General features: G+C 37.7%; 1 long non-coding RNA gene across 1 annotated transcript; it reads left to right on the forward strand.

The window, feature by feature from the left end:
- Window positions 1-1,766: 1,766 nt before the first annotated feature.
- LOC123651392 lies at window positions 1,767-4,652 on the forward strand. The gene is made up of 2 exons (XR_006740070.1): window positions 1,767-3,310; window positions 3,542-4,652. It is a non-coding gene; the product is annotated as an uncharacterized LOC123651392 (long non-coding RNA).
- Window positions 4,653-8,075: the final 3,423 nt, after the last annotated feature.

The following is an 8,075-nucleotide window of genomic DNA, read 5'->3' on the forward strand; positions in this document are numbered from 1 at the left end:
TTTGTAGCTTTAAGCAGAGACCAAGGTAGGCCAGGACAGGAGGAAAGCTTGGCTTCCTCCTATCCTTCTGCTCTCTCTGTGGCCACAGCCATCTTAGTTGGGTTAATTTGCATACTTGCTCCTGATTGGCTGGTGGGCATGGTTTGTGAGTGTAGTAGAAGTACAGTCAATTTGCATCTTACTCTTTTATTAGATAGAATTACCTTAAGCAATATCACCAAATCAATGAAGGCTTTTTAGCTATACATGATTATAACACTTGCTGAAGCAATGCCTATACTGTCTATACTGGGTTGGCTAAAAGTAGGTTTAGAGTTGTTTGTATGGAAAGTAATACAATCATTAATAAATAATAATACAGGAATAAACTCTTGTTTCATGTACTCACAACTGCAAACCTACTTTGCCCCACCTGAATGTTTAAATGTTGCTAATTTAGTAGTTGTAAAGTGCTAATTCAAATTTATTTTCTTGAATCTTTTCATTGTAAAATAGCAGTGATCTCTATATTTTATGTTAATTATGTGTTCATAGCTTTGGAAGTAGGCATTTCTTCACACTATTGTTGCATATTGAAACATTGATAGGCAATAAATGATCAAGACATTGCATAATCCCCAGAGAATTAACTTGAAATTTTATATAGCTCCCCATGATGTTCTAAGACTATAAAGTATCCAGATACAGCTGAGCCTCTTTTGCTTTTCTAGTATTAATAAATATTAATATGAAGTTGTCAGAAACAGAGAATACTTCTACTCATTAATACTTTCTCTGTTTAGAGTATGTGAGTTTACATAGATGCTGAGAAAAGTCAACTGGAGTTGACTTAACTCTTGCATAATTTTGAGCAACTTTAAGCCTCAATTTCCTCATCTGTATGTTTTTTTTTTATGGCATTATGGTAATTAGCATTTAACATATGACTTGGAATATAAAAAGAATTCAAAATGTTAACTATTATTATGAAGTCTGATCAATTGTGTTAAACCAGAACTTTTAAAACATATGGTCTATTTAGGTAAGTTGATGTAATTAATTTTAAAAATGCATTTTATTTTTCTATTTGGAAAATTTGTAATATTCAGTATAATATGACTGTTAACAGTAATTGATGGCATTACAGCAGGAAACATGTTGTACCAGATGTATTTCTTAAAGCAAATCTAAGTGATAAAGCATGCTGCTATCACCATGAAATGCACATAATGCCCATCCACTGAAGAACTGTGCAGTAGGTAGTGTAATGTATTAAATATGAACGTTGGCAATTATAACTTTATAACTTAGAAAGCAATACAGCGACAAAGAGACGGTTGCTCTATCTATGATAATTTGAAATGAATAAACTGGAGGAGACTCCACTTAATAAGAGATAAACTATCATGCTGGAAAATAAGCTGAACAGATTAAATGAAATAGGAGCCATAGAGGACCACAGAGGTTGAAAAGCAATAAATAATTCAGGAATCCTGCTATATATTAGGAGTGTGAGCTATAGAGTCAGGCAGACCCACAAGTCTGAAGTTCATCACTTATTCACTTTGTGACTCACAATAACCTCATTGAATCTCAGAAGAAGAAGAATATGTTTTATTAAAGAACACTTTATGTCCTAGCTGGGTTGGCTCAATGGATAGACCATTGGCCTGTGGACTGAAAGGTCCCAGATTTGATTCCGGTCAAGGGCACATCCTCGTGTTGTAGGCTTGATCCCCATTTGGGGTTATGCAGGAGGCAGCTGGTCAATAATTCTCATTGATGTTTCTATCTTTCATTCCCTTTCTCTTCCTCTTTCCAAAATCAATAGAAATAAAATATATTTTAAAATATCCAAAAGCAAAATTAAAGTTTTTGATTGTACCCAAAACTGACCTTACGCATTTTTATGAATTTGTTTGACCTAATTAACTTACACTGGTAATCTTCATATTATTAATAAATCTGCCTCAGTCAAATGATAGAGCACTATAATAATGGATTTCAATTTTGCCCCCAAAAAGCAAAACTTAAAATCTATAATCTTCAATCACCAAAGATCTACTTTATTGTACTTTAAATCATTTAGCATTCATTGTCACTATGTATAGGTTTTTTTAAATTAAGGCTAGTGGTGACTTGTTTACTTAGAATTCAAAAACTATATTAACTATGACAGTGTAAATTACTGGTGTGGAATGCCTAATAATACAGTACTTGTTTGTACATTTCCAACTGAAGAGAAACAAGTAGCAATGCTTTGGGTTATAGTGACACCTGGTGGTACTGTTTTCTTAGAATATTTTCTGATTAGAACTGTTTTGTCTCAAACTTTTTTGTAAGTAATCATTTTATCTGCTAGAATGTGCCTTGGGAGCCTTCTCTCCCTTCCTCGCCCCACATCTCTTTATGTGGCAGGAATACTTGGGCCAAAAGCCCTGCTGGAAAGAGCAGCCAATGTCCTTTACATTTCTGCCTTGGGTTTCAGAAAGAAATCCATGTCCTTATACAAGAGAAAACTAATTTAAGGCAGAAAGAATAAAGACACTGTTATATTCTAAAATTGGAAATATTAAGACTAGTGACATGTTATGAAGTGTTTCTGCAGATGTATATTTATTGACTGTTCCTGGCATTCTCCAGAAGGTATATACTGTATTATTTTAGCATTTTATAGTTTGAAAAGCTGAGGCACAGAGAGGGCTCTAGATAGTACCCAAGGTCATAGAGTTAACCAACTTTAAAATCTCCAGAAAAGCCAGAATTCCAGTTGAACCTTATCTCTAATTTTGAGAGAGAAAACTAACTATACTGATAGGGAGTAAAAAAAAAAAAAAAAAAAATACTTATTCATGTTATATTATTTTCTTCTGGGAACATTAATTTATTCAAAATAGTAAATGTAAGCAAAAAAAAAAAGATCAAAGGAATCAAGAGCCCAAAGAACTTCGAAGGAAAGCATGATTGAATAGGTTACATCATACTGGTCTCCTAACTCCCTTTGAATCTCCTCACAGCATTCTACCCAAAGGTAACCCAGACTTCTGGATATTTCTCACATGAAAGATTTTATCAGGTTTTAGACTTAAGCATGTTGATCTGTGCCTACAGTGAGTACTTGCAACAGAATCCCTTTAGGCACAGATTTAAAGTACAGCACTTTAAGGTCAGGAAGTAGAGCTTTTTCCCAAGGGTAGCCATGAAAAGGTTAATTAGAGAGGGAGTGGACTTTCTAAGAGCAAATTACTTGCAAATAAAACCATGGAATTTTTCAGCTGGGTAAAGCTCCATGAATTTTGTGAACATATTCTGTACTTATATTTATGTAAAGGTCACATTATTTTTTTAAATATATTTTATTGATTTTTTACAGAGAGGAAGGGAGAAGGATAGAGAGTTAGGAATATCGATGAGAGAGAAACATCGACCAGCTGTCTTCTGCACACTAACTAGCAGGGATGTGCCCGCAACCAATGTACATGCCCTTGACCGGAATCGAACCTGGGACCTTTCAGTCCACAGACCGACGCTCTGTCCACTGAGCCAAACCGGTTTTGGCAAGGTCACATTATTGTTGGTTATATATTGTAACATTATTGTGAGGCACACCATACTTGCAGTTTTCCATCGGAATCTGGGGTAAATACAAACTAGAGTGAGAACCTTTAAAGTTACACTCTGTGTGTATTGTCACATTTTCATTGTGATTTTCTCATAGTTGTTCCTTGAAAATTACTATATAGTTTATGGTTCATTGACAATATGTTTGTCAAATTGTGAGAGTTTAAATGTTGTTTTCATCTAAGGGAGGGACAGGGTAATGGTTCCCTATTAAATATTCATGGTGCACAATGGGCAAAATGAAAGTGGAATGGCAATGTATAGCCTTGATGAGGGAAAAGGGCAGGTGGCAAAGTGGCTAGAGGAGATACGCCCCTAGAATAAGATGCAAGCAGGCATGTTCACCAGGAAGCTACAACAATGGGAGGTGACCAGGAGCCTGACTAATAATTAGTAGTAACACCCATGATTGGGGAAGGCTGAAAATCCTGACTACACAAAATACATTAAGTTTTTAACAAGGGTTTTTCTCCAGCTAATCATTTATGGCTACTATAAAGCTGCTACATTTTTAACTTAAAAACTGAAATTTGAAGAAAGCTACTGCATATCTTAAAAGATGATGTGCTTTTTAAAATAAGAATAAATAAAAAGTTTTTGAATATAGAATGTACCAAATATAATCAGATATACTACACACTTGAAATAAGTATTTTTTCATTTAGCATCCAGAGTAAGCAGATTAATAGTTTATGTGATTGGTTTTATGTGACTAATAAATCAGAAGCCCTACTTAAACAAAAATAGTAGATGCCATGTTACAACATGAACTTCTCAGACTTGTCTTTGAGTGGTGAAAGTGATCGTTTTATGTAACTAAAATTATTTTAATGACTGTATTTAGTCATGGTGCAGTTCTTTCCAGTTAGAACATTTAAACTTTTAAATGATTTTTCAATAGTCAGGCCCAACTATTAAGGCCATTTCCTTTCTTTCATGTTCCTTTATAAACTATTTACATGCATTTCCCTCTGCACTTAGTTTGTACCCTGGTTTTTCTTCAATTAAAATCCAGCACCAAGGACATTACATAAATAAAATCAATAAAACTGCCTTTGTGAAAAGTTAACTTTCCAAAAAGTTTTGCTCCATTTAAGGAAAGATTACTTGTGATGCAGCAATTTCTCTTTTTAACCATGAGTTCCTTAGAAAAGCAAAACAGTTTAACTTTGAATTACTTGTTATTTAAAACCTGAATAATCATCTTCAAATTATTAACAAATTGCCAGGTGGTAGATGACATGACATATTCATTCAGCATTTCCTGGGAACCTGTGGTGCCAAACAAACCCTGGTTATATGTGTGAAATTTTTTTTAGTGAAATGAAATATGGTATTTTTATAGAGAGACAGGTAAGCAAATAATTGTAATAATGTATAAGTGCTGTGATAGAGAAATGTGCAGAGTAACTTGATGGTTAATGAGGGGAGTGAACAGTTCCTTGCCAGGTTGTGGGAGAGGTGTGGGTTTTGGGGATGTGAACACCAGAGCAGGCTTCAGAAAAGAGAATACTGGATTTAGAGTTTGAAGAATGGGTGGGCATTTGCCAGATAGAGGGTGAGTGGAAGCACAGAAACAGTGAAATAAGAATGGCCTTGTATGATGTAGTCCTTCAAAATGTCTTCATCCCTTCAGTTATGAAAATTATTTTCCTTAAACACAAGTTCACAGACTTTCCAGCCCAGATCCATGAAAAGCTACATTGCTTCTCTTCAGAGCTCTTTCCTTCACCATCTGTCTCCAAATCCATTCCCTCCTACATGAAGAGTCTCATTAACCCAAGCCAGACTGGAGACCTCACCATGACTTCTCCTTCCCCTCAACCAGGCCCTCCAAACTTCTTAGCCTGGTATATAAGGACCATCACCACTCCTGTCTGTCTCCCCCACCCCCCTCCCACCCACAGCTCACCACTTCTATCAGTCTCCCCCACCCCCCTCCCACCCACAGCTCACCTCCCTTCACCCTCAAGCATCTTTGGCTCAAACTCTGCCAAATTCCTAAAGGTCTCAGCATACATTGTCTTTCTCCAAGTGTGTGACTGTTCTTCCTGACACACTTCAAGCTACATTCTCTCCCTTCCCACCCCTTCCAAACTCCCTTTAGCAGAGTCTCCACCCTGCTAACTTTATTCAGTCTTTAAGACTCAGCTCAGGATAGCACTTCTCACATTTGTAGCCATGGTTTGTGTGCCTGTCTTGCAGGTTAGGCCATGTCTTTCTTGAGGGCAAGAATGATACCATTCATTTCTCCTCAATCAGAACTTAAAAACTTTTCTGGCATAGGACAGTCATAATAAATGTTTATTGGAATGTTACAGTGTCCAGTAACAGTTTGAAATTATGTACAACTTGGTTTAGACTGTAGTGTTCTCTTATCATGAATGCTCTTGTATTGTATAATATTGATAACTTTCTTTTCAGCCAAGTGTTTTGTGCCCCATAAATCAATTTAACAAATGAAGTAGAAAAAACAACAACAAAAAAAAACACAAACATTTGAGTAAGTCATGAGAAAATAACTTTAGGTATCAACCAATCCATTCATGTATATGCTTCTAATTAAAGATTTACTTCCTTGCAAATATTAGATTTTTATGATTTCAGCATTATGTTAGCAATTTGCAGTGTACCATCTTATGCATATCAATTATTTCCTATCATATTTACTTTTTTTGCTCATTTGATAGAATTAAAGTGACGGATAGTCTTCCATCTGCAAGCACAGTTGAGCCACTGTTTTTAGTTACATGCAGGAGTAAGCTGGAACAAAGTTATATAGCTCATTATAGTAAATACTAGAGGCCCAGCATGCCTCTTGAAATCATTTGAGGAGGCAGCCTCCTCCCACCTTCTTGCGCTGCCACCCTCACACGCCTTGCTGCACATGTAACCTCCTGCTGATTGGTCATTATGGTGTGATGGCATGATGACCATTAGCATATTAGTTCTTTATTTAGGATGATTAATCCAACCTCATTCTTGTTTACAGTGGGCCACTAGAACAGGACAGATTCAAATCCTGTGGCAATCTGATTTCTAGCCTTAAACTCCTTGGCACTCCTCCTGGAACCCCAGTGGGATCTGTGTGTATATGGGGAATCAAAGGAGCCCCCTGGAGTCTCTCCTCTTCCTAGTCTGTCCATTGAAAAAGGTTTACAATATGCCAACGTGATAGCCAGTTGTACCAGAGTGCAAGTTCACTCTGTTTGCTGGGCAAGGCCACACCACCACCAGACACCAGCAGGGGGTAGCGACAGTGCAGCATGATTGGCTTCTGAGGATACTCGGCCATTTATGCATATGGATATATTTCTCATAAACTCTGAGCACTGTTTCCCCCCTGAGAGGCAGGAGATATAGTTTACATCGGAGGATGGGGCCAGATCGTTTTGGGGGTTCTTGCTCGTTATCTCTGTTGGATGAGAATAAAGGCAAGAGTCTTATAGGAAGTGTTTCTCCAGGCAGTTTCCTCCTGGTACAAGGCAAGCACACATTTCATCTCATTACTGTCTGAGGTCCATCCAAATGGAAATGGAACCACTGGGCCCTCTAGCCTTCCTGCCATGCAAGCGTAACAGTCGCTTTTAGTTAGGGCACATAGAGAATATTTATCCATTCCACCCAGGCATTCGTTCCCTTATCCACGTTCATCTCTCTGATTAGGAGTTGCAGTGATGGGATGTTACATCATCCCATGTATTATCCAAAGGCTAATTGAAACCGCATTGACCAAACAGCAAAATAGTCTTCTCCTAGACACTGTAGAGTAGGGGTGTCGAACTCAATCAGAGAAGGGGCCAAAATCTAAAATCCAGCCTAAATCGCGGGCTGAATGGTTTACTGAACAGTCATAAACTGTCATTGTGATGGAAACGCAGCGGAGTGCAGTGATGACAGCGCGGTGCGGGCCACATTGCAAGGCCTGGCGAGACGGATTTGGCCCGTGGGCCTTGTGTTTGACACATGTGCTGTAGAGCATAAAAGTCAATGAATGTCAACTCAGTTTGAAGAAAGGAGTTTAAATAAAGAAAAGTGGGAATTGTGAGAATAAACAGGTCATATTTCCTGTCAAAGAACAGTTTAGACAGCCACCATTTTGGACTGCATGACCTGGCAGGCACCATTTTGGACTATGTGACTTGGCAGCCACCATGTTGGTTGCATGACTTACAGCTCCTTGGGGGCCACTATCATGAAACAACAAAGGGCAAACCCTCCCTTTGAATTAGCCAATCACAAAAGACTGTGTCTGAGCTCCAATCATGAGTGAGAGACAGGTTAGTCAGAATTAAAAAGCAGAGCAGACCACCTGTGCTCCCAAACCATGTGCATGTTCATCTTTCTGTGCAGAAGTAAAGATATTTGCCTTGCTAAAATATATAATCTCAGAGTGTGTGAAGCTGGATTTCACATCAACTCACACAGAAAGGAAAGGGGTGCCATTTAAGTGGTGGGTGAATCTTTTGACACTC

Source organism: Pipistrellus kuhlii, unplaced genomic scaffold, assembly GCF_014108245.1.
Source record: "Pipistrellus kuhlii isolate mPipKuh1 unplaced genomic scaffold, mPipKuh1.p scaffold_m20_p_5, whole genome shotgun sequence".
Lineage (NCBI taxonomy): Eukaryota > Metazoa > Chordata > Mammalia > Chiroptera > Vespertilionidae > Pipistrellus > Pipistrellus kuhlii.